Consider the following 27,075-nt stretch of genomic DNA (forward strand, 5'->3'; position numbering starts at 1 on the left):
GTATTCGGAATAAGGTAAATGAGTTGATGGCGCAAATCATCGTGAATGACTATGATTTAGTGGCTATTACTGAAACATGGTTAAAGGATGGTCACGACTGGGAGTTAAATATCCGAGGGGATCAAACTTTTCGGAACGACAGAGTGGATGGTAAGGGAGGTGGTGTAGCTCTGTTATTTAAGGATGACATCCGGGCAACAGTAAGGGATGACATCGGTGCTATGGAGGATGAGGTTGAATCCATTTGGGTGGAAATCAGGAATAGTAAGGCGGAAAAGTCACTGATAGGACTAATCTATAGGCCACCAAATAGTAACATTATGGTGGGGCAGGCAATAAACAAAGAAATAACAGATGCATGTAGAAATGGTACAGCAGTTATCATGGGGGATTTTAATCTACATGTTGATTGGTTTAACCAGGTCAGTCAAGGCAGCCTTGAGGAGGAGTTTATAGAATGTTTCCGCGATAGTTTCCTAGAACAGTATGTAATGGAACCGACGAGGGAACAAGCGGTCCTAGATCTGGTCCTGTGTAATGAGACAGAATTGATTCAGGATCTCATAGTTAGGGATCCTCTCAGAAGGAGCGATCACAATATGGTGGAATTTAAAATACAGATGGAGGGTGAGAAGGTAAAATCAAGCACTAGTGTTTTGTGCTTAAACAAAGGAGATTACAATGGGATGAGAGAAGAACTAGCTAAGGTAGACTGGGAGCAAAGACTTTATAGTGAAACAGTTGAGGAACAGTGGAGAACCTTCCAAGTGATTTTTCAGTGCTCGGCAAAGGTTTATACCAACAAAAAGGAAGGACGGTAAAAAGAGGGAAAATCGACCGTGGATATCTAAGGAAATAAGGGAGAGTATCAAATTGAAGGAAAAAACATACAAAATAGCAAAGATCAGTGGGAGACTAGAGGACTGGGAAATCTTTTGGGGGGCAACAGAAAGCTACTAGAAAAGCTATAAAGAAGAGTAAGATAGATTATGAGAGTGAACTTGCTCAGAATATAAAAACAGATAGTAAAAGTTTCTACAAATACATAAAACAAAAAAGAGTGGCTAAGGTAAATATTGGTCCTTTAGAGGATGAGAAGGGAGATTTAATAATGGGAGATGAGGAAATGGCTGAGGAACTGAACAGGTTTTTTGGGTTGGTCTTCACAGTGGAAGACACAAATAACATGCCAGTGACTGATGGAAATGAGGCTATGACAGGTGAGGACCTTGAGAGGATTGTTATCACCAAGGAGGGAGTGATGGGCAAGCTAATGGGGCTAAAGGTAGACAAGTCTCCTGGACCTGATGGAATGCATCCCAGAGTGCTAAAAGAGATGGCTAGGGAGAGACTTCCAGGTGCGGCGATGACCAGCTGAGTCGCACGTTTCGGCAGCTCCCGGTGAAACGGACTTTTGATAGGAGCCCCAACGGCAATTTTGACGGCTAAAAACACTGTGCGGTAAACCAGAAGGGAATCCCCCCTGGATACGGATGAAAAAAGGAGGAGAAAGTGGCCGGATTGCAGTGGATCCTTTAGAACAGCGGCAAGGAAGGCAAGCAAAAACCAAGATGGTGTCGGAAGGTGGCAGTTTAACATGGGGTCTGAACAACAAGAGTTCTTGAAATGCTGTGTAGAAGAGCTCAAAAAGGAAATGAAGAAAGAGCTGTTGGCCCCGATACTACAGGCGATCGAAGGGCTAAAGGAGGAACAAAAGACCCAGGAGCGGGAGCTTCGGGTCGTGAAGGCAAAGGCAGCCGAGAATGAGGACGACATACAGGGCCTGGTGGTGAAGACGGAGACGCATGAGGCACATCAGAAACGATGTGTGGAAAGGTTGGAGGCACTGGAGAACAACGCAAGGAGGAACAACCTGAGGATTCTTGGTCTTCCTGAAGGTGCGGAGGGAGCGGACGTCGGGGCATATGTGAGCACGATGCTGCACTCGTTAATGGGAGCGGAGGCCCCGGCGGGTCCGTTGGAGGTGGAGGGAGCATACCGAGTGATGGCGCGAGGACCGAGAGCAGGAGAAATTCCCAGAGCCATAGTGGTGAGATTCCTCCGTTTTAAGGATAGAGAAATGGTCCTTAGATGGGCAAAGAAAACTCGGAGCAGTAAATGGGAGAACGCGGTGATCCGCGTTTATCAAGACTGGAGTGCGGAGATGGCGAGAAGGAGGGCGAGCTTTAATCGGGCCAAGGCGGTGCTTCATAAAAAAAAGATAAAATTTGGAATGCTGCAACCGGCAAGACTGTGGGTCACATATCGAGGGAGGCACCACTACTTTGAGACGGCGGATGAAGCGTGGACTTTTATTGTGGAAGAAAAACTGGAATGAGCGGGTTATTAAAAAGAACGTTTGAACAAAGTGGTGGGGCGAATGTGGGGGGCGAAGAGGGGGGTTAAAAAGGGGGGAAGAGGAGTTTTATGTACTAATCCTGCGATGTGGTAACTTTTCTCTCTTCCACAGGTGGTGATGGGGGGAGGAGGGGAGGTGGAGGAGATGGGGCGTTGGCCATTGGGGGCGGGGCCAAGGGAGAAGCGCGGGCTTGGTTCCCGCGCTATGATAATCATGGCGGGAATAGAGAAGCAGGAAGGAGGGGGCGTCACACGGTGCGAGCCGAGGTCACGGGGGGAAGCCGAGGTCGGCCAGAGTTTGCTGACTTCTGGGAGCAACATGGGGGGAGTAATTACGCTAGCGGGGGATCTAACGCGGTGGGTGGGAGGGGGGAATTACTGGGTTGCTGCTGCTGGGGAGAGGGGGGAGCTGGTATGGGAGGGGAAGGGCGGGGGGGCACCGACTGGGGGAGATACAGCTGCGTGGGAACCGGGTGAGGAGCTGGAAAAAGGGGATGGCTAATCGACAAGGGGGGGGGATAGGAAGCCCCCCAACCCGGCTGATCACGTGGAACGTGAGAGGGCTGAACGGGCTTATAAAGAGGGCACGGGTACTCGCACAGCTTAAGAAACTTAAGGCAGATGTGGTTATGTTACAGGAAACGCACCTGAAACTGATAGACCAGGTTAGGCTACGCAAAGGATGGGTGGGGCAGGTGTTCCATTCGGGGCTAGATGCGAAAAACAGGGGGGTGGCTATATTAGTGGGGAAGCGGGTAATGTTCGAGGCAAAGACTATAGTGGCGGATAACGGGGGCAGATACGTGATGGTGAGTGGCAAACTACAGGGGGAGACGGTGGTTTTGGTAAACGTATATGCCCCGAACTGGGATGATGCCAATTTTATGAGGCGGATGCTAGGACGCATTCCGGACCTAGAGATGGGAAAGCTGATAATGGGGGGAGATTTTAATATGGTGTTGGAACCAGGGCTGGATAGGTCGAAGTCCAGGACTGGAAGGAGGCCGGCAGCAGCCAAGGTACTTAAAGATTTTATGGAGCAGATGGGAGCTGTAGACCCGTGGAGATTTAGCAGACCTAGGAGTAAGGAGTTCTCGTTTTTCTCCTATGTCCATAAAGTCTACTCGCGAATAGACTTTTTTGTGCTGGGAAGGGCGTTGATCCCGAAGGTGAAGGGAACGGAGTATACGGCTATAGCCATTTCGGATCACGCTCCACACTGGGTAGACTTGGAGATAGGGGAGGAAACAGGAGGGCGCCCACCCTGGAGAATGGACATGGGACTAATGGCAGATGAGGGGGTGTGTCTAAGGGTGAGGGGGTGCATTGAAAAGTACTTGGAACTCAATGATAATGGGGAGGTCCAGGTGGGAGTGGTCTGGGAGGCGTTGAAGGCGGTGGTTAGAGGGGAGCTGATATCAATAAGGGCACATAAAGGGAAGCAGGAGAGTAAGGAACGGGAGCGGTTGCTGCAAGAACTTTTGAGGGTGGACAGACAATATGCGGAAGCACCGGAGGAGGGACTGTACAGGGAAAGGCAAAGGCTACATGTAGAATTTGACTTGCTGACTATGGGCACTGCAGAGGCACAATGGAGGAAGGCACAGGGTGTACAGTACGAATATGGGGAGAAGGCGAGCAGGTTGCTGGCACACCAATTGAGGAAAAGGGGAGCAGCGAGGGAAATAGGGGGAGTGAGGGATGAGGAAGGAGAGATGGAGCGGGGAGCGGAGAGAGTGAATGGAGTGTTCAAGACATTTTATAAAAAATTATATGAAGCTCAACCCCCAGATGGGAGGGAGAGAATGATGGGCTTCTTGGATCGGCTGGAATTTCCCAAGGTGGAAGAGCAGGAAAGGGTGGGACTGGGAGCACAGATCGAGGTAGAATAAGTGGTGAAAGGAATTAGGAGCATGCAGGCGGGAAAGGCCCCGGGACCAGATGGATTCCCAGTCGAATTCTATGGAAAATATGTGGACTTGCTCGCCCCGGTATTGACGAGGACCTTTAATGAGGCAAAGGAAAGGGGACAACTACCCCCGACTATGTCTGAAGCAACGATATCGCTTCTCTTAAAGAAGGAAAAGGACCCGCTACAATGCGGGTCCTATAGACCTATTTCCCTCCTAAATGTAGATGCCAAGATCCTGGCCAAGGTAATGGCAATGAGAATAGAGGAATGTGTCCCGGGGGTGGTCCACGAGGACCAAACTGGGTTTGTGAAGGGGAGACAGCTGAACACGAATATACAGAGGCTGTTAGGGGTAATGATGATGGCCCCACCAGAGGGGGAAACGGAGATAGTAGTGGCGATGGATGCCGAGAAAGCATTTGATAGAGTGGAGTGGGATTATTTGTGGGAGGTGTTGAGGAGATTTGGTTTTGGAGAGGGGTATGTTAGATGGGTGCAGCTGTTGTATAGGGCCCCGATGGCGAGCGTGGTCACGAATGGACGGGGATCTGCATATTTTCGGCTCCATAGAGGGACAAGGCAGGGATGCCCTCTGTCCCCATTATTGTTTGCACTGGCGATTGAGCCCCTGGCGATAGCGTTGAGGGGTTCCAAGAAGTGGAGGGGAGCACTTAGAGGAGGAGAAGAACACCGGGTATCTTTGTATGCGGACAATTTGCTACTATACGTGGCAGACCCGGCGGAGGGGATGCCAGAAATAATGCGGATACTTGGGGAGTTTGGGGATTTTTCAGGGTATAAATTGAACATGGGGAAAAGTGAGTTGTTTGTGGTGCATCCAGGGGAGCAGAGTAGAGAAATAGAGGACCTACCGTTGAGGAAGGTAACAAGGGACTTTCGTTACCTGGGGATCCAGATAGCCAAGAATTGGGGCACATTGCATAGGTTAAATTTAACGCGGTTGGTGGAACAAATGGAGGAGGATTTCAAGAGATGGGATATGGTATCCCTGTCACTGGCAGGGAGGGTGCAGGCAGTTAAGATGGTGGTCCTCCCGAGATTCCTCTTTGTGTTTCAGTGCCTCCCGGTGGTGATCACGAAGGCTTTTTTTAAAAGGATTGAAAAGAGCATCATGGGTTTTGTGTGGGCCGGGAAGACCCCGAGAGTGAGGAAGGGATTCTTACAGCGTAGCAGGGATAGGGGGGTGCTGGCACTACCGAGCCTAAGTGAGTATTATTGGCCCGCTAATATTTCAATGGTGAGTAAGTGGATGGGAGAGGAGGAGGGAGCGGCGTGGAAGAGAATTAGAGAGGGCGTCCTGTAGGGGGACTAGCCTACAGGCTATGGTGACAGCCCCATTGCCGTTCTCACCGAGGAACTACACCACAAGCCCGGTGGTGGTGGCTACACTGAAGATTTGGGGACAGTGGAGACGGCATAGGGGAAAGACTGGAGCCTTGGGGGGGTCCCCGATAAGAAACAATCATAGGTTTGCCCCGGGGGGGATGGATGGGGGATATGGAATGTGGCAAAGAGCAGGAATAACGCAACTGAAAGATCTGTTTGTGGATGGGAAGTTCGCGAGTCTGGGAGCGCTGACCGAGAAATATGGGTTGCCCCAAGGGAATGCATTCAGGTATATGCAACTGAGGGCTTTTGCGAGGCAACAGGTGAGGGAATTCCCGCAGCTCCCGACACAAGAGGTGCAGGACAGAGTGATCTCAAAGACATGGGTGGGGGATGGTAAGGTGTCAGATATATATAGGGAAATGAGGGACGAAGGGAAGACTATGGTAGATGAACTAAAAGGGAAATGGGAAGAAGAGCTGGGGGAGGAGATCGAGGAGGGGCTGTGGGCAGATGCCCTAAGCAGGGTAAACTCGTCGTCCTTGTGTGCCAGGCTAAGCCTGATTCAGTTTAAGGTATTACACAGGGCGCATATGACTGGAGCACGGCTCAGTAAATTTTTTGGGGTGGAGGATAGGTGTGCCAGGTGCTCGAGAAGCCCAGCGAATCATACCCATATGTTTTGGTCATGCCCGGCACTACAGGGGTTTTAGAGGGGGGTGACAAAAGTGCTTTCAAAAGTAGTGGGGGTCCGGGTCGAACCAAGCTGGGGGTTGGCTATATTTGGGGTTGCACAAGAGCCGGGAGTGCAGGAGGCGAAAGAGGCCGATGTTTTGGCCTTTGCGTCCCTAGTAGCCCGGCGCAGGATATTGTTAATGTGGAAAGAAGCCAAGCCCCCGGGGTGGAGACCTGGATAAATGACATGGCAGGGTTTATAAAGCTAGAGCGGATTAAGTTCGTTCTAAGGGGGTCGGCTCAAGGGTTCACCAGGCGGTGGCAACCGTTCGTCGAATACCTCGCAGAAAGATAGATGGAATGGAAAAAAGAAGGCAGCAGCAGCAGCCCAGGATCGGCGGGGGGGGGGGGGGGGGGGGGGGGGGAGGAGGAACCAGAAGGACTCTCAGGGTTGTTAATATATACTGTATAATATGTATAGATCGTTGCGACAGATAATTATATATTGGACTGTTAAATTATATTTTTGGAGAGTGTTACTTGTGATAAGGCAGTTGCCAATTCGGGTTAGTTTTCATTTTTGTTATTTATTATTTATTCATTTTTTGTTTATAAAATAGGTCATTGTTATTTGTGTTGTTATAATATTGTGTAAAGGATGCACAATGTACTGTGTTGGTTGACCAAAAATTTTCAATAAAATATTTATTAAAAAAAAGAGATGGCTAGGGAAATTGCAAATGCATTAGTGATAAGTTCCCAAAATTCACTCGACTCTGGGGTGGTCCCGGCGGATTGGGAATTAACAAACGTGACACCACTGTTTAAAAAAGGAGGTAGGCAGAAAGCGGGTAATTATAGGCCAGTGAGATTAACTTCGGTAGAAGAGAAGATGCTGGAATCTATCATCAAGGAAGAAATAACGAGGCATCTGGATGGAAATTGTCCCATTGGGCAGACGCAGCATGGGTTCATAAAGGGCAGGTCATGCCTAACTAATTTAGTGGAATCTTTTGAGGACATTAACAGCGCGGTAGATAACGGGGAGCCAATGGATGTGGTATATCTGGATTTCCAGAAAGCCTTTGACAAGGTGCCACACAAAAGGTTGTTGCATAAGATAAAGATGCATGGCATTAAGGGGAAAGTAGTAGCATGGATAGAGGATTGGTTAATTAATAGAAAGCAAAGAGTGAGGATTCATGGGTGTTTCTCTGGTTGGCAATCAGTAGCTAGTGGTGTCCCTCAGAGATCAGTGTTGGGCCCACAACTGTTCACAATTTACATAGATGATTTGGAGTTGGGGACCAAGGGCAATGTGTCCAAGTTTGCAGATGACACGAAGATAAGTGGCAAAGCAAAAAGTGCAGAGGATACTGGAAGTCTGCAGAGGGATTTGGATAGGCTAAGTGAATGGGCTAGGGCTGGCAGATGGAATACAATGTTGACAAATGTGAGGTTATCCATTTTGGTAGAAATAACAGCAAAAGGGATTATTATTTAAAAGATAAAATATTAAAACATGCTGCTGTGCAGAGAGATCTGGGTGTGCTAGTGCATGAGTCGCAAAAAGTTGGTTTACAGGTGCAACAGGTGATTAAGAAGGCAAATGGAATTTTGTCCTTCGTTGCTAGAGGGTTGGAGTTTAAGACTAGGGAGGTTCTGCTGCAATTGTATAAGGTGTTTCTGAGGCCACACCTGGAGTATTGTGTTCAGTTTTGGTCTCCTTACTTGAGAAAGGACGTACTGGCACTGGAGGGTGTGCAGAGGAGATTCACTAGGTTAATCCCAGAGCTGAAGGGGTTGGATTACGAGGAGAGGTTGAGTAGACTGGGACTGTACGCGTTGGAATTTAGAAGGATGAAGGGGGATCTTATAGAAACATGTAAGATTATGAAGGGAATAGATAGGATAGATGCGGGCAGGTTGTTTCCACTGGCGGGTGAAAGCAGAGCTAGGGGGCATAGCCTCAAAATAAGGGGAAGTAGATTTAGGACTGAGTTTAGGGGGAACTTCTCCACCCAAAGGGTTGTGAATCTATGGAATTCCTTGCCCAGTGAAGCAGTAGAGGCTCCTTCATTAAATGTTTTAAAGATAAAGATAGATAGTTTTTTGAAGAATAAAGGGATTAAGGGTGATGGTGTTCGGGCCGGAAAGTGGAGCTGAGTCCACAAAAGATCAGCTATGATCTCATTGAATGGTGGAGCAAGCTCGAGGGGCCAGATGGCCTACTCCTGCTCCTAGTTCTTATGTACCCAATTAATTTTTTTCAATTAAGGGGCAATTTAGCGTGGCCAATCCACCTACTCTGCACATCTTTGGGCTGTGGGGGCGAAACCCACACAAACACGGGGAGAATGTGCAAACCCCACATTGTCAGTGACCCAGAGCTGGGATCGAACCTGGGACCTCGGCACCGTGAGGCAGTAGTGCTAACCATTGCGCCACCATTAAAAATAAATAGCCATTGAGTTATTTTGGACTATGGACTCAGGATGGTCTTTTGCCCAGTTTTCTCTGACGAAAACAACCCACACTGCAGGTGATGCGTTCTCGCTTAGCTTCAGACTCAGTGGATCCAGCGTAACCCTTACTGACATTACCGCATGTTAAAGTTCAAAGGGAAGCCTCTTTAATCTCGCCATTAAACGCTTGCTGAGACTTTGAAAAACCCATTTGAAATGAAGGTAAAATCTGCTGGTTTTCTTACAGCCCCCACATCTGTGCACGGCTCAGCTGCCTGTCTTTAGGTTGCTGCGTCATGTTGCCAGACTGCTGTCTGCGATGAATGAAGACGGGTTCCCCTCTATTCCACTTATTCCACTCCAGATATGGCATAATACCTTTCCACAAGCCTTGTGTCAACATAGGCTGGAATGCTACTCGCAGTCCCTGCTACCTTCGTGGAATGCCAGGTTGACTAAAAAAGGAAAAGAATAGGGCATTCAGTGCTATGATAATAAGAGGAATGAATACCTATTCAATGTTATGATAATAGGAGATGAAATGAAAAATAACAGTGACTTAAAATCACATTATGCTTCAGCGCTGTGTGCCCTTGCAGTGGGTGAGCACGGTTGCCAGCCAGACTGATTGCAGCAACACAATGGCAGCTTTGATGACCTTCAGCAGCTTGCTGCCATGAATTCAGAAGGTACTGATAATCCGTGCAGAGTTTTTTTTTCTCTTAATGATTTTTGCCATCAATCGTAAAGACTGGTGGTGGCTCTGAATACTATCACATTCCTCTTTCAACAGGAGACTGCCTATTTTCATTCATAATTAATGACTCAGTAAACCGTGATCCAAAAATTGCAGGGACCAGTAATACTGGAATGCAATTCCTGCAAACCCGATTCTGTGAGTGAGTCGGTAATTATGGAGAAAGCAGGCAATCTCCCGTCATTCCTGAATAGAGAAGTTTCATCTCCAAATCGTGCTCATAATTACCGGCTCAGTTTGGTCAGTTCCATTCCATTCAGTTAAATGATTCTCCTGCTCAACGAGAACTCCCTGTAATTAGTGCAGCCTCCAGCGTTTTGGGGAGCTTTCCAAAAGCACACCACTCTCCTGAAGGAGCTCACTGTTTTCTGGGTGCAAACTTGGGAACACGCAGTGCCTCTCTCACACATCTGTTCTTCATGAGCATGGACAAGCGATTCAACTTTAGATTATGGGTGTGATTTAATGGCCATGTTGGGCTTAAGGGGGAGCGGGACGAGGCCTTGAGATCGCAGGAGCGGCTAAAATTGAGAACCACGCTGGACACCAGTCTGTTTGCGATCTAACCGCCCACACCCATTGGCGAAGTCAGGAACCCACCATCGCGTGGCAAGAAACCAATAATCACCACTCGAGCCTAATCTCCATACAATTAACGGGAGTGACCCCCTATCTAACGGCCTCCCCGGATCTAACAGCCTGCCCAGCAAATGGTCACATGGGCGCTGATTAGTACACCTTTTTAAAAGCGTGAAGCTGGCAGAAGGGCTGCTCTGGGGATCCGAGGAGATGGGTAGCCATCTTCGCTCATATGTAAAGAGGCCGCGGCACTTGGCTCGCTGCCCCGGTGCTTGGAGGGTTTGAGAAAGCCCCTGGAAGGGCCAGCCTTGGTCGGGATGGGCCGCCATTGGGCGGTGGGGGGGGGGGGTTTGGTTGCGGAGCGGGAGGAGTGGTGACTGACCATGGCCTCGGCTGAGAGGTGGATGGGGGTGTGGGCTGGATGTGTCACCGCCCACGGGTCAAACTTGCCAAGCCCTGGATTGCGTGGTGCCATTCCGGGGGCAACCCCATGCCCAGCCAGCCTGCCCCACCGAACACCCATAACTCCCACTGACCATGGAGGCCTCTGGTCGCACAGCTGAAGGCTATTGCTAATTGGGAGCTGGCAATCATAGTTCAGTGAGCACTTCACATTTCCCAAGTGGAATCCCGTGGGTAGGCGTGCCATGTAGCATGTGAGGGTTATCTCCCAGCATCACAATCAGACTGTGATGCCAGGTCACTGTGCCTGGACACTGCAGGAAGCCACATCATGGGCACAGCCACCAACATCCCAACACCCAGAAGCTGGGCCTCAGCACGAGGGACATCTCCGTGACCAGAGGGTGGGTGAGTGCACCGGAGAGGGTAATGTTACATGCAGGTGTCTGGGGTACAGGGTGTGAGGTCTGGTGACTAGGGCTGGGGAAGGGGTGGAGGGAAGATCCTGGGCCTCCATAACTGGGGAGGTGGGGGTATGAGATTGATAAATAGCCAGTAGTGTTATATTGGGTGAAGTCAACAGATTTTAGTCATTAACAGAAGTGTCCCCAACTGCCCCATTCTCCTGATAGTGCTGCCCCACTCTCCCGTAGCCTCTGGGACTCCTCCAATCGGCTATGGACCAGCAGGAGTATCACTGATATCTCCCTCTGAATCTCACGCCCGCACCCTATCGTCTACATCAGCTCCGGGTAAACCTGGTTCAGAGGCTCAGGAGCTGACTGGGATCCAGCTGGGTCCTGGGATGCAGCAGACCTCTGACTGCTGTTCTGCCTGAGCTTTCCTCCTCCACCTGATGTGCATCAGCAACTGTGTGGTACTCACCAGATTGTGCCCCAGATGCCTGCCCACGAATGACGCCCACCGAGGTGTGTGTATCTGCGCTGGTGGAGGGTGGGGTTGATAGCTGAGCCGCGATAATCTGAGCTCTCATCCAAAGTGTTCTCTTGGGAAATGGGGGATGGGGAATGGAGAGGGGGAGGCGGTACCCCGGATAGGCTGTCGGCTGCAGGTCCTGTGGGAGAATGGACATGTGGTCAGTGGGAGGGATGGGCCAGCCTGTGTGAGATGAACAATTCACGTTTGACAGGTCATCTGGGTGGGGGCCGGTGGATCCTCACCTCTGTGGCGGTGCCGACCTCTATAGTGGTTACTGACCTGGCCTCGGCCACCCCCGCGACCTCCAGGGCCCATTCCTCATTACGGGTGAGGACTCTGATGTCTAGCACACCACCGCCCGTCTGGATCTTCTTGCATCAGTTGTAGACCAAGTTCTCCTGCAGGGACACAGGGGGGCATCATTAGCTACATGCTTCAGTCATTACACGGATGGGGGTGGGGTGCTCGGAGTCTGGGGAGGGGGCTTGGCGCATGGGGAGATCGGCCCTATGGGGGGGGGGGCGGGGGATGGTGAGTATGGGGGGGTTGGGCAGAATGGGGGCGAGTTGGTGAGTATGGGGGGGATGTGAAGTATGGTCGTGAATGAAGGTTTGTTCCAGAAATATGTATATAGACAAAGTCAAAGATGCAAGACGATACTTTGAATGTGAGCCTTTGCAGGTAACTAAGTCTACAGGTCCAGTTGCTTCGTCTGGACCTGTGGACTCAATTATCTGCAAAAACTCACATTCAAAGTATCATCTTGCATCTTTGAATTTGTCTATATATATATTTCTGGAACCCACCTCTTCATTTACCTGAGAAAGGAGCAGTGCTCCGAAAGCTAGTGATTTGAAACAAACTTGTTGGACTTTAACCTCGTGTTGTAAGACTTCTTACTATAACTTATCTGTTCGCAATATCATTCTCAGGCCAATACGTGGTGAAGATACCCAGTCTGTACCTCAATTTGAAATGCTGCTTATTTCATTTTGTGCAGACCCAGAGGGTAATTTATGGTGAATTGTTTCAGAACTGTTTCAGTCAGGTGAAGCACACATCTGACAGAGGGAGTTTTTAAACTGTTTCATCTCAGTTATTTTTTTCAAATTGGAAATTGGTACACAGGAGCGCTTTAAATCCTTGATCGGAACAGCAACACATGAATCCTGTGCCTAATAATCTTACTGGGCAGGCTATTGCTGAACTTGGCACAGATCACGCCACTGTTTCCATGAGGACGAGTGACTTTACCCCAAATGGCGCGAGTGTTGTTTGGTTTACCACCAGCAGTGACAGTGTTCTTAACTTTGTAGACGTCTTGAGTCACTTGTAACCTTTATCTGTTGAAAATTGCTGCTATCAGAATTTAAAACAACATATTTAGCTACTGTTTTCCAATGCTCAAGAGCGGATCACAGGCCAGCACAGCAGCCTTCTGCCAAGGTAGGTACCAAAAGAATTCTGAAAAGAATTCATTCAATATATGGTATAAACAAGGTACACATTTGGAACACAATGATAACTTTGCAAAATGCAGACTTGTGCTTTATGCATAATGTGACAAGCAATAAACTGTCCAATACGATCTTATATCTCTATGTAACGTTTTATAGAAACAAATGAATTATATCAGAGAGGACGTCCTCCAATTGTCCTTATTCTGGTATTAACTTTTCAATCGGAACTATCTGCTCTAATCTAATCCTGAAACAATTCACCATACATGCCCTGCCCTTTCCCTTGCTATATTTTAGGAATGTGGCAGATCCGTTCTATAATGGAGATTTATATATACACAAGTAGATTTCCCATTTATGGTAAGTTGGGTGGAACAGTCTCTCTCTTATGTATCTTCTGTTTTTTCCTTGTTGATCCTCTTCTAATTCAGTTTATCACTGGCTTTTACTGTCCTCTTTCCCTGTCTTTCTTGCTTTACTCTCTGTGCTCTTCTGCTTCTTTTTATTTCTTTGGTTGGTTTGGCCGGGGAAAGTAGTGTGACTTTCCAGAGTTTGTGGGGCTGCTGAGTCTCACTTTTGTGGTGGTAGATGTGGGGGGAAAATGCAGTTTCAAGACTCAACCAGTTCCTTCACACTACCAATGAAGTCCCATCATCTGGTCACACTTCAACCCATTCCCTCTTCCACCGTCTGCTGCCATCTCTCTGCCATTCCTAGCCTTGAACTCACATGTCACCGAGCTCATCCATCTTGTTTGGACGTCCCTTCCCATCGGCTCCTCCCAACGGTCGTCGTGATTCCTGGCTGGTTGCCTCTGAGTGCAATTGCCTGTAATTGTATTCGATCAGCCCACAACCCTTCATCCCCCTTTCCCTTCACTTCATTATACTCCCTTTACCAAGCAGTCTGATGCCAAAGGCTCAAATCTTATCATTTTTCCCTCTCCTTTTCCTGATGAATTGCTTCTTCACTAGTTGCCCAGCACTGAGAACCTACTGTAATGTTCTTGTCGGATGGCCTGATTTATATTACAAGAACACTTGCAGCTAAAGCAATAAACAATTTATTAACATCAATTGTGGGTAGGGTTGCATGGTGGAGCAGTGGTTAGCACTGCTGCCTCACGGTGCCGAGGTCCCAGGTTCGATCCCGGCTCTGGGTCACTGTGCATGTGGAGTTTGCACATTCTCCCTGTGTTTGCGTGGGTTTCACCCCCACAACCCAAAGGATGTTCAGGGTAGGTGGATTTGCCACGTTAAATTGCCCCTTAATTGGAAAAAATGAATTAATTGGGTCCTCTAAATTTATTTTTAAAAATATTAATTGTGGGTCAACTATATACAAAACAACAGATGAATAACAGTATGAACGTGCACAAGCAACCTCTCTCCCAGCTCCTTAGTGGTCTGAGGTTATCTGACTCTAACATTCACTTATATATGAATGAGTCTCCTAGTGGTCAGTCGGTGAATTACAACACAACCATGATATCACTACACCTACCAATTTATTTTTTAAAAGTCTTGTAATGCTGTAATTAGAATTTAGTGCTATGTTCTATTTCTATGCACTACCCTGCAGCCCATTCCAACAGTCAGCAATAACGCATTGGCAGTGGGGTAGACAAGTTGAGAGTGGGACTTCTGCCCGTCAGTGGGACGAAGTGTCGTTCTCGAGGGATGCTGGCCAATCTGAATGCCCTGCAGCGCTAGCAGTCCCAGCAGTGCCAGGACTAAATAGTGGGAGCTGTTGGGACTGCAAGTAGGAGTATGAAGAACTCCGTTAGGTCCTGGACATGGCTTTTAGGGGCAGGAGGAATTAGGCAACCAAAGGAGGAGAGGGGGGGGGGGGAGGTGCGCGAGAGATGGTGGGGCCAGGTGGGGAAGGAACAAAGGGGAGGTGACCTCGGTCCACAAAAGGGAACCCCGAATGTTATACCACCCCCCACCAACATTTCCAATTTTATTTTCAAAAGTGGGCTCCCCACTCCTACCCGCCTGCCACCGCCAACTGTTTTATGATATGGGCAGCATGAAATATGGCTCAATTAGCTTGGTAATAAGCTCAATTGCCCATTAATTTATCAATCGGCAGCCAATATCACATTTTGGGGTCGAAATGGGCAGGGAGGCAGTGGGCAGGGGGGCAGTTGGCAGTTGGGGGGTGGGCTTTCCACCCTCATATTTCATGTGTGCCCACCACTGAAAGTCCAGCCCTAAAAGAGTGGGGTCTCATGTGACTCAGAGGCTACAGAAGTAAGAGGTGGACTTCATACGGTAGACAGGCGGTAGAAATGGGAGAAAGGACCAAAGCTATCCCCTGGAAGACTTACAGTTTGCTAGATGAGAGATTGGGAGCAGAGCACTGTCAAACCAATTTTGCTGCCTTCTTGGTATTTCTTCATGTGTTGTTTGCATTCCCTCTTGCTACATGTTTATTCATAATTTCCAGAGGTCTCAGTTCTCTCTCTTCCCAGGTAGGAATAGCAAACCAGACAGTGCAAGCGTGTCCATAGAGTCATAGAATTTACAGTGCAGAAGGAGGCCATTCAGCCTATCGAGTCTGCACCAGCTCTTGGAAAGAGCATCCCACTTAAGCCAACACCACCACCCTATTCCTGTAAACCAGTAACCCCACCTAACTTAAGGGCAATTCAGCATGGCCAATCCACCTAACCTGCACATCTTTGGACTGTGGGAGGAAACCGGAGCACCCGGAGGAAACCCACGCAGACACGGGGAGAACGTGCAGACTCCGCACAGACAGTGACCCAGCCGGGAATTGAACCGGAAACCCTGGAGCTGTGAAGCAACTGTGCTAACCACTGTGCTACCGTGCTGTCCAGAAACATGACTTGTCTTGTTTGTCCTTCAAGGCGAAGGCCACCATGTTCATTTTCAGTTTGGTAGGGTTTCAGTGGGTATGAATGTGACTGCAAGGCCGATCTGTGTCTGAAACGTTCTGCTGTAAATAGGGCAACATATTGCAGACAATTGTGTTTTGGACATGTTCCTGGATTGTGATTTCCTTGGCTTGCATTTTCTCACTGTTTCTAATATCCACTCGCTTCCAAAGGAGGCGGCACCACTTTTTATTTGGTTGCGACAGGTGCAGAGATCCTGGGTGATGTCCACTCCAGACTTGAAATTGATTTCAAACTAAGTGAAGTCTTTAGAATGCCATTGCAGCGCTTCCTTTGACTGCCCTGAGAGCACACTCCAGCATTAAGCTACCCATGGAAGATTCGCTTTGGCAAGCGAGTGTCAGGCATTCTGGCTACATGAACAAGCCAACTCAGTTGGGACTGCCTCATTGTGGTGGGGATTTTTGGCATGTCATCTCGGGGTGTGAGCATCTCAGTGTCTGGTGTTTTGTCCTAACATTTGATCTTCAGCTCTAGTGAGAGGGGCTGAGCTTCTTGGCATGGCGCTGGTACCCAGTCCAAGTTTCGCAGGCATGAAGTAGGTGTGGGCAGAGCGGGCAGCTCCATAGACTTTCAGTTTGGTCGACAGATTTACCCCTAATATCGAAATCTGGCCAAGGCTACACTTGCTTTTGGCAATCCTGGCACGTGTCTCATCGTCAGCACAGGCAGCCCGAGAGAGTGTGCTGACGGAAAAAGTCAGGTTATCCACTGCTGACATGCAGAATGTGTGTAAAGACTCAAGAGAACTAACAAAACATTTCTGCAGCTCAAATAGAAACAGCATACAGTTTTTGGGTTGCTTGCAATTTTCCCCCATCAACTTTTTTTAAAAAGCGAGCTTAACTCTGTTTTGCTGGCTTCCTTCAACAACCCCTCCCCCTATTGGGAAGGGACATTCTGCTGTGTTTTAAACACAGCATACAGAGAATTCAGCGAAAGATAGGTCGACCGTGAGCACAAATACTTTCTTTCACGGTCCACGATCTGAAATGAAAGGAACAAATGAAACTTGCCGTTGTCATGGCAGCTGCTTTTATCTCCCTCCCTGTTTGGCATGCATAATAAATATGAATACCGTAATTCTTTCTCCTACTGCAGCTCTTATGTAAACCAGGGCCTACTCCAGCACCCTCAGATAACTGCTCCTATTTAGGGGCTGCTGAACATCTGAAGGGATCATTTCAGATCCAGAAGAAGATTCTGAAATTTTTCCAAGGAACGCCTCCTAAAATATCCAGTGTTCATTTCCGGAATCACAATTTTTATGCGGCAAATTCCCTGTTTCCTGAGCTGAAGCTTAAATGTAACATTTTTCCTTTTTCTCCCTCACCAATTTTCTGCCTGCCCCCCCCAACACCCCATCATCTGAGGGTATTAACCCTTTGTTGGAGTAGAGTCCGCCAGCACATGCTGCCCTTGCATAACTTACCCAAATGCCCCATTGCCCGGGTGTTGACAAGTTATTAATAATAATAATCTTTATTGTCACAAGTAGGCCTACATTAACACTGCAATAAAGTTATTGTGAAAAGCCCCTCGTCACCACACTCCGGTGCCTGTTCGGGCACACAGAGGGAGAATTCATAATGTCCAAATTATCTAATAGCACGTCTTTCGGGACTTGTGGGAAGAAAGCACCCGGAGGAAACCCGCGCAGACACGGGGAGAACGTGCAGACTCCGCACAGACAGTGACCCAAGCCGGGAATTGAACCTGGGACCCTGGCGCTGTGAAGCAGATGCACACAGTCCAGCCCTCTCACGGTGAGCAAACATGTATGTGTGTGATAAAAAGAGCAAGTTTGAGCCAGATTCCCTTTGATTTCATTGAGATTCCCCCCCCCCCCCCCCCCCCCCCCACCGCCTCCCAAAAATATACTTTGTACATAAAATATCTGAAAGAACATTTCAAAATGGTCGTTACAGATAGTGTAATGAAGTTCAACTTTTCTCCATGCAGAACCTTGCATTCTGATTTGTCTCATTACAACTGTGATACTTACTACATAAATTCAATGTCCAGGGGCTTTACAAAGTTTCCAACCCCTCAGTGCAGCATAGCTAAAAGGCATTAGATAGTGGCCTTTTCCCTTTCATTTCACAGCTCTTTTCCAGTTCGGTATCCATTATATTTTAATTTGTCATTTTCTATTTTTTACTTTGAATCTCACTATGTTGTGGCCACTACAAAATTAGTGCAGCTGCAACATTACATGCACAGTGATACATAGCATAAATGCTGCATTCATGGGCCAATGATACATTCCTACTGCAGACTGTAAGTGAGCAAGAAATTTGCTGGTCTTAGGACGATTGCCAAGGTAACTTCTGTTTCATTTTGCAATGTTGATTTTCAGTGTCTGGTGATGACACTCCATTGTAAGCTTCTGGAGAAACACACAGGGAAGAACGCATCCCATTCTGGCCACCGTTCACGCCCTTCCCAAATACACAGACAAATTGCTGGCATCCCCCCACAATCTGCATTCCCGCCATTACAATGAGGTTCACTTTGTGCCAATAGAAGGGTGTGAAAACTTTATGCGGGTTTAACGGAACTTCTGGAGGGTAATTGGTGGAGCCACCATGGATTTCAGCAACCAAGTACATGTGATGAAAACTGGCCATTCTGCCAATACACAGTGGGCCAGTCAGCAGCTGTGGCAATAGGTTATGATGTTCACTTTCACAGAACTGAAGACAGGATGGCAAACGGCATTTATGTAGAGCTGGCAAAAAAAGCTGGGAGAAAAATGCACATGTCCCAATTACAGAGAGGGTGCTAATTGGTCAAATGAAGTGCAAGCTGCTGAATAAGACTTCGACGATAGGTTCATGCAGAGGCAAAAGAATGTGCAAGTGGAATCTGAAAAGGCATGGGAAAGATTTGCACCAATGAAAATATGAGAACATGAGGAAAACTGGGCAAGGGAATCCAAATGAGTTGACCTGAAATTAAAACTGAAAGCAGAGATAAAATATGATGGATCCATCAGTTGCACGGAGGCGATAATATCAGGTCCAATGTGGTCAGACTCCTACCAGAATTACACTTTGCCAGAAAGTCTACATCCCAAGTGTCAACCTGCTCCAGGCAGACTGCCCTCCCAATGTCATAAGAACGTCCTCTTTGAATATGAAACTAGGCTCTTACACCTGCTCCAAGATTGAATTGCTGGAAAACAAGATATATGACAAGGTATATTTCTAATAATTGCTTACCTGTATGTGGAGCTGGGAAGAGGGGAATTCTGTTTCTCTCGGTATATTAAAAGAGTAAGGGCTGCTCCCTTTATCATTCATTTCCACTCACCCCAGCCTTAAGGCACATTCGTACGACCAGTCCTCCTTGCCCCGCCACTGACCATTGCTCTTTGCCCCCCCACCCCATCCCACCCCCATCCACAAATCCCCAACCTCTCTGCACCCAACAATTGCTCCCCCCCACCATGATATCGAAAGCCCCCATAACCCCAATCTCCACCTGGCCTACGATCACACCCGGCCTTCCCCCAGCCACAACTCCATCTCAACACAGTCCTCAGCACTCCCTCACCTGCAACCCCACACCTAACTGAGGACTGGAACAGCTTTTTCATTATCCTCCACCAGAAGCTCTGTGAAACCCGCCTGCAAAAAGGGAAAACAGCATGGGGACCATTATCGAGGACGCCTCGGGCCTCACCATTCAGGCACAAGGAAAGTACCAACACAACCCATCATCTCCAAAATGGGAGTACCTGAAATTCTCGGCCAATGTGCATGCACCTGTAAAATACACAAATTTGCACACATAGATGTATGTGTGCCCATGTATGCGTGCGAGTGTATGCGTGTGTGCATGATGTAAAAGAAAACAACTGAAACAATCAGAAGATTCGCAAATATTTACACATTCTTTACAAGACAAAGCCTGAAGTCTGGGACAGAAGTGCTAACCAGAGACAATGGGCGGAATTCTCCGCCCCCCCCCAACCCGCCGGGTCGGAGAATCGGCGCCGCGCGAATCGCGCCACGCCGCCCTGATGCCAGGACGCAATTCCCCGCAGTGCAGAAAATCGGTGCCATCGCCGCCAGTGTGGTCGGCGCCGGTTGGGATATGAGCCGACTCTGTGGCCCGGACACCGATTCTCCGGCCCAGATGGGCCGAGCGGCCATCATCAAATAGCCGAGTCCTGCCGGCGCCGTTCTAACATCCTCTAAGCTGGCGGGACCTCGGAATTGAAGAGTCCGGGGGAGGCCTGTGGGGGGGGAAGGGGTGTCCGACCCCGGGGGGGGGGGGGGGGGAGGGGGGCCTCCGTAGTGGCCTGGCCCGCGATCGGGACCCACCGATCGGCGGGCCGCCCTCTCTGCCCCCCGGCCTCCTTTCCTCCGTGCCGGCTCCTGTAGCCCTGCTCCATTTGGCGTTGGGGCCGGCGCAGGGAAGAAGGCCGCTGCGCATGCGCTAGTTGGCGCCGGCCCAACTGCGCATGCACGGACCCCGCGGCGACGGGTTCAGGCCAGGATCGGCAGCTGGAGCGGCGGAGGCTGCCGCCGTCCTAGCCCCCTGTGGGCCGCAGAATGGGGTCCTGGAATGGGCGCCGACGCCGGAGTAAAACACTCCCGTTTTTACTCCGGCGTCGGCACTTCACCGCCCGATGTTGGAAAAAAAGTTGCATTTCATGGCATTTGATTAAATATTTATTTCCAAAGACAGGCTTCCCGTACAAATCTGCTCATCCCAGACATTTTTAACAAATTATTTGTTTTCCTCATTGTAGACCCATTCAGGGTCTCATTGTTCACCTCTTACTGATTATGTTGTTTAAAAAAAAACATCCCTGAAAACTGTCATCTTTTTCTGATGGATCATTTCATGGATACAGAACTGGAGCAGCTGGTGTTGATTTAGGGATTTGTTAAGTGATTTTTCCAAGATGTGATCATTTTTGCCAGGATAAATTGATTTGGATGTTGGCACACAGAGCGCAGTGCAGTGCGCTGCCACACAAACTGCAGCTTTCTTTCCATAAAAATCTTTTGACATCTCCACGCATTGAACTCGTTAACTGGATAGTTTACAAAGATGTGAATTTTCCAATCTATTCAGCTGGAACTATTCAAGTGGCATTCCTTAGTTCTGATGTCTATTTCCTTAGCATTAAATGATTGGACTAATAATTGCTTTAAATTAAGTGACACTTTAAAAATATTTGGGAGGTTTTTATTTAAAGCTTTTTTTTTTGCTGAGGGCAGCAACTTTCTCAGAGAAGTTTCTGAAAAGGTTTCTCAACCGCCCCGACTGAAGCTTGGGAGGTCAAGAGGTCACACGTACTTCTTCCTGCACTCAGTTAGTGAAAAGGCATTCAAAGCATTTTAAACACTGTCGTGATATTGAATTAGAGTGAGCCTTAATTCCAGCACTCTAAGGGCCTGTGGGAAGCTGGTCTCTGGGCAGGGGGATGATGGGGGCTCCTCGATTATTAATCAGTGATGAAAAACAGGTTCTGTTGGTGTAACTCAAGGATAGGCCCTTCTGTTTCATGCCGCTTCGGTTGGCTCAGATGAGAAAAACCCAGCTCAATGAATAATGTCGCTTGCTGTGCTTTTGTGCCTTTATTGGCTGTTGTTGGCCACAAAAGGTGTTATGTAACAACCGACTATCGAAAACGTTTAGTTCGAATAAGAAGTGGCCAGTTTCACACTAACGGTTTTCCTTCTTTTCGTGACTTAAAAAGTATTTCCAAATTCCCTGCATGAATTGGCAAAAAGAAATCCAACCTGTCAATGTTCCTTCTCATTGGTGCCGATCTGCAGAGTTCTTGCTTGTACAACCAAGCAGGATTCTTAGTCACAAGCTCTTTTTATTGCCCTTGCCATTTTTTTTTCAACAGAACCATTGCAACTCATTAAACACAGAATGAGACACGGTTGTGTTGACACTAAAACCGACATTTGCCGCGATACATAGCAAATCCCTCCCCCTTCCCTCAAAATGAAACTTCCTTCAAAGCCGCTCTCATACTGGCAAGAATCAGCGATTCCACAGAACACAGTCTGCTTAATGTTTCTCCGGGTACTGAATAACAAAATGCTTTCCTTAAATAATTTGCCCAGTGATTCAAACAATGCAAGCTGCCCTAATTGATGAAAAGTTATCAGTTTGAGTTGGGGTCAGCGAGTGAATAGGGGAGAGAGTGCCATCAGCAAAACAATTCAGTTTTGTTTCTACCCTAACCCCCCAACCCCCTCCCTGCTCCCCTCCACTGGCAACCACCCACCCCTCCAACTCCCTCCCTGATCCCCTCCACTGCCAACCCTCCCCAACCCCCTCCCTGCTCCCCTCCACTGGCTTTTTCTTCTCCACAGTTTGTGGGTTACAATTCCACAGACTTTGGCAGCAGCTCCTGCCTCCCGCGAGTGGGAGCCCAGGCATTGTCTGTCAGTGGGGGGGGGGGGTTTGACCCTGGGAAGGCAGAACAGTTAACCTTGATCCCATTCTCTGCCAACATCTGCACATAGCAACCAGGCTCACTGGGTAACTATCAGGAAAAACCCTGGCTGCTTTCGCCCTCCAAGGCCTTACAGCACGGAGGCTGGCTGCAGTTCCGGCTGCTTGCTTGGCTGAGATCAGCAAACTCAGCAGAGACTTGGAAGTCATGGGGCCACACATGTTACATGGAGTAGCACTTGTGTTCACTGTTCAAAATGCATTTGATACATGTATCATATTCATACTTCCCAGAGATAGTTAAGTCATAGTTTTGGCCGGCTAACAAGTAAATACAATCCCATTGAGTGATAGTTGTTAAATCTGTCACTCTACGCTGGAGTGTCAGCAAGGGCCTCGATTTTAACATGGATCAGCCTGTGAGAATTGGCCTGGTTCTGGATCCCAAGCAGCGGAAAGAATAGTTTCGCTCTTCCTATCAAATGCTTTAAACACATCAGTTAGATCATTCCTTATCAGTTTATACTTAAGGAAATATGAAGCTGATCTCTGCAAACTTTCCTCATTACGTAACCTTTCTGGTTCCAGTGTTATTCTGTAAATATGTGATGAATTTCCTCCATGACCAATATATCCTTCCTGGGGCTGTGGGGATGAATTTTAAAAACATTCATTCATGTGATGTGGGTATCATTTTATTGCCAATCACTAATTACCTGTGAGAAGATGAAGGTGAGCTGCCTTCTTGAACTGCTGAAGTCCATATGTTGAAAGGAAGGGAATTCCAGGATTTTGGCCCAGTGACAGTGAAGCAGTCCAGGAGCAAAGGATCAGGGAGGGAGTTGGAGCGGGGGGGGGGGGGTTTGCCAGTGGAGGGGAGCAGGGAGGGGGTTGGGGGGGTTAGGGTAGAAACAAAACTGAGTTGTTTTGCTGATAGCAAGGTGATATGTTTCCAAGTCAGGATGGTAAGTGACTTGGAGGGGAACGTCCGGTGGTGATGTTCTCCTGTGCCTGCCGCCCTTGCACTTCTGGATGGTAGCAGCCGTGGGCTTGGAAGGCCCTGCCTAAGGAGCCTTGGTGAGTTCTTATGGTGAATCTTATAGGTGGTGCACACTGCTGCCAGTGTCTGTTGGTGGTCAAGGGAGTGAATTTTTGTGGGTGGGTTGCCAATCAAGTGCTTTTCCTTGGATGGTGTCGAGCTTCTTGAGTGTTGTTGGGTTGGAGCTGCACTCATCCAGGCAAGTGGGGAGCATTTCTTCACACCTTTGGGGGCCTTGAGGGGCTAGGCCTGTGCCGGAGTGGTTTCTGCTCCACCGGCTGGAAAGGCCTTTGACACCACGCCAGCCGGGGCCGAAAGGACTCTGCCGGCCGACGTGAGTCCGCGCATGTGCGGGAGCATCAGTGGCTGCTGACATCATCCCCGTGCATGCGCAGGGGGGGCTGTCTCTTCCGAATCGGCCATGGTGAAGGCTGTGGCCGAGGCGGAGGGGCACCCACGGCACAGGCCCGCCCACGGATCAGTGGGCCCCAATCGCGGGCCAGGCCACCGTGGGGGCAGCCCCCGGGGCCAGATCGCCCCAACGCCCCACCCAGGACCCCGGAGCCCGCCCGCGCCGCCAGTCCCGCTGATAAGGTATGTGGTTTGATTCACGTCGGCAGGATTGGCATGACAGCAGCGGGACTTCGGCCCATCGCGGGCTGGAGAATTGCCGGGGAGCGCCCGCCGACCAGCGCAACTCGATTCCCGCCCCCGCCGAATTTTCAGTGCCGGAGAATGCGGCGGCCGGCGGGGGCGGGATTCACGCCGCCCCCCGGCAATTCTCCGACCTGGCGGGGGGTCGGAGAATCCCGCCCCGATCTTTCGATTGTGGAATCGGTGTCTACGTTGAAACCTAATTTTTCGGTATGCCTGGTGTTGCTCCTGGCATGCCCTCCTGCATTCTTCATTGAACCAGGGCTAATCCACTGGCTTGGTGGTAATGGTAGATTGGGGGATATGCCGGGCCATGAGGTTACATACTGTGGTTGGGTACAATTCTGCTGCTGCTTTTGACCCTCAAAACCTCAATGGGTGTCTATTCTTGAGTTGCTAGATCTGTTCAAAATGTGCAAATTCAGCACAGTGACAATGCCGCACAACATTACAGAGGGTATCCTCAATGTGGAGATAGGACTTTATCTCCACAAGGACCATGCGATGGTAACTCCTATTGATATGGACAGGCAGGTTGGTGAAGATGACGTCAAGTTTATTTTTAGTATCGGGGCAGCTCGGTGGCGCAGAGGATTAGCCCTGCAGCCTCATGGTGCCGAGGTCCCAGGTTCGATCCCGGCTCTGGGTCACTGTCCATGTGGAGTTTGCACATTCTCCTCGTGTTTGCATGGATTTCGCCCCCACAACCCAAAGATGTGCAGGCTAGGTGGATTGGCCACACTAAATTGCCCCTTAATTGGAAAAAATGAATTTGGGTACACTAAAATTTAAAAAAAATAAGGTTATTTTTAGTCTCATTGGTTTTCTCACTGCCACAGATCCAGACTAGCAGCAACATCCTTTACTAAACAGCCAGCTCGGTCAGTAGTGGTGGCACCAAGCCATTCCTGGTAATGGAAGTTGAAGCTCCCCACCCAGAGTACATTCTTGCCACCCTCATTGTTTCCTCCAAGTGATGTTTAACATGAAAGAGTATTGATTAATTAGCTGGAAGGTGGGGTGGGGGTGGGGGGGTGGGGGTGGGGGTGGGGTGTGGGGGTGGGGGTGTGGGGGGGGGGTGGGGCGGTGGCAAACAGGGGGAGGGGGGGGAGCATTATGTGGTAATCAGCTGGAGGTTTTCTTGTCCATGTTTGACCTGATGTCATGAGACATCATGGGGTTCACAGTGGATATTGTGGACTCCCAGGGCAACTCCCTCCCAATGGCATACCACTAAGCTGCCTCCTCTGCTCGACCTGTCCTGATGGTGGGGGGTGGGGGCACACCCAGGGATGGTGATGGTGGTGTCTGGGTCATTATCTGCAAGATATGATTCAGTCAATAGGACTATATTAGGATGTTCCTTGACTAGCCTGTGAGACAGCTCCCCAAATTCTGGCACAATACAAGCTCCCGGATTTTAGTAAGGAAGGATTTGCAGGGTGATGAGGCGGAGCCATTTCCAGGTGAAACCAGAGGTGGACGGCTCCGCGTGTTTCCACCACTGGCTCGCATGCCGGTCTACCACCATGTTCCTGCTTCCTGGCCATTTTTGCTCCAGGAGGAATTGTGGGTATGTGATGATTACCCACCCACAATCACCAGGTAATCTATTAGGTTGATTAAAGGGCCGACTAAAGCCAATCTCACACAAGCTGATGGAATTTTTCAAGCTGGCATGGCCCCCACCCCCACTGAGGCCGAAACACAACACAGTGGCACAATGGTTAGCACTGCTGCCTCATAGTGCCAGGGGCCCAGCCTTGGATGACTGTGTCAATTTTGTACAGTAAGAAGTCTTAAAACACCAAGTTAAAGTCTAACAGGTTTGTTTCAAACACTAGCTTTCGGAGCACTGCTCCTTCCTCAGGTGAATGAAGAGGTATGTTCCAGAAACATATATATGGACAAATTCAAAGATGCAAGACAATGCTTAGAATGCGAGCATTTGCAGTTAATTAAGTGTTTACAGATCCAGATTTTGTATTTTGCAATTTTGTACATTCTCCCTGCGTCCGCATGGGTTTCCTCCAGGTGCTCCGTTTTCTCCCACATTCCAAAGATATTCGGGTTAGGTGTGGTTACGGGGATAGGGCATGGGAGTGGGCCTTGGGGGGGGGGGGGGGTTTGCTCTTTCAGAGGGTCAGTGCATACTCGATGGGCTGAATGGCCTCCTCTCGACTATCGGGATTCTATCCTGTGAACTAAATGAAATGAAACCGGGGATTGAGGAGACCTCCCATGCGGTAGATGAGAGAAGGAACCAGCGTTGCATCCAGCTATAGGAACTTAGCCTGACTCATTCACAAAGGCTGTTGGGCCATAGCTGTGGCCATAGACATCCAGTTGAGAGATTATCCCTCCACAATCATGGCCTGGCAGCTCAAGGCATTTTGAATGGTAATATATATATTTTTAAATCCCCCGACCTCTCTCTCTCTCTCTCTCATTCTCTATCTTTTATCGACATCAGCAGCTTCCATCTTTGAAGGTGGACGACCAAGCTGTAAGTGATGCGAGGCACCCTATTGTACAGCGAGCAGGCACCTTAGCCACTAATTGACCTGCTTATTAAAAGAAAACCACATCAGACATCCGTGCCTGATGTTGGGACCCAGATATTCACCTGATGTCAGCGTTCAAACTCCAGAACAACAGTTCAGTCTGTGGTGTCCAGAATTGAACATAGTTTTCCAGGTGAGGTCTGACTGGAGATTTACATAGTTGGGCTTCGTAAAATTTAAAATGCAACCCGAGCACCTCCCCATTACCTCAAGATTGGGAACCCTGCAATATTATTTTCTTCGCTAGGCCAGGCATACTTAATTTAAGTTAAAAAAAAATCAGCAATCAGCACTTAACTAGCATTGAGCCTGGAAGTGGCCTAGTCTGTGTAGCTCAGTACCACACAGCACGGAACGACTTTAAGTGAGCCAATTGCAATTTACTTTCAGTAACGTGACAAGGTGATCTTTGACATAGTGTCATCAAATATATTTGAAAATGTTATGACCTCGTAGCAGAGGGCAGTCGTTTTTCAGTAGAAAACTTATCATCCTTGTGAAACCTCACAATCTTGCAAAATAGTTCTTGTTTATAATTCAGCAGTCAAGGGAAGGTGGATGGGGAATGG

General features: G+C 48.8%; 1 long non-coding RNA gene across 1 annotated transcript in view; it reads right to left on the bottom strand.

The window, feature by feature from the left end:
- LOC140426070 (uncharacterized) overlaps window positions 1-27,075 on the bottom strand; it is a 123,352-nt gene that overhangs the window by 8,989 nt on the left and 87,288 nt on the right. The window contains exons 2-4 of the long non-coding RNA XR_011948123.1: window positions 11,677-11,832; window positions 11,381-11,570; window positions 9,003-9,212 (exon numbers count right to left, since the gene is read on the bottom strand). This is a non-coding gene — a long non-coding RNA (uncharacterized lncRNA). The remainder of the gene's footprint in view (window positions 1-9,002; window positions 9,213-11,380; window positions 11,571-11,676; window positions 11,833-27,075) is intronic.

This window comes from Scyliorhinus torazame, chromosome 1 (genome assembly GCF_047496885.1).
Source record: "Scyliorhinus torazame isolate Kashiwa2021f chromosome 1, sScyTor2.1, whole genome shotgun sequence".
Lineage (NCBI taxonomy): Eukaryota > Metazoa > Chordata > Chondrichthyes > Carcharhiniformes > Scyliorhinidae > Scyliorhinus > Scyliorhinus torazame.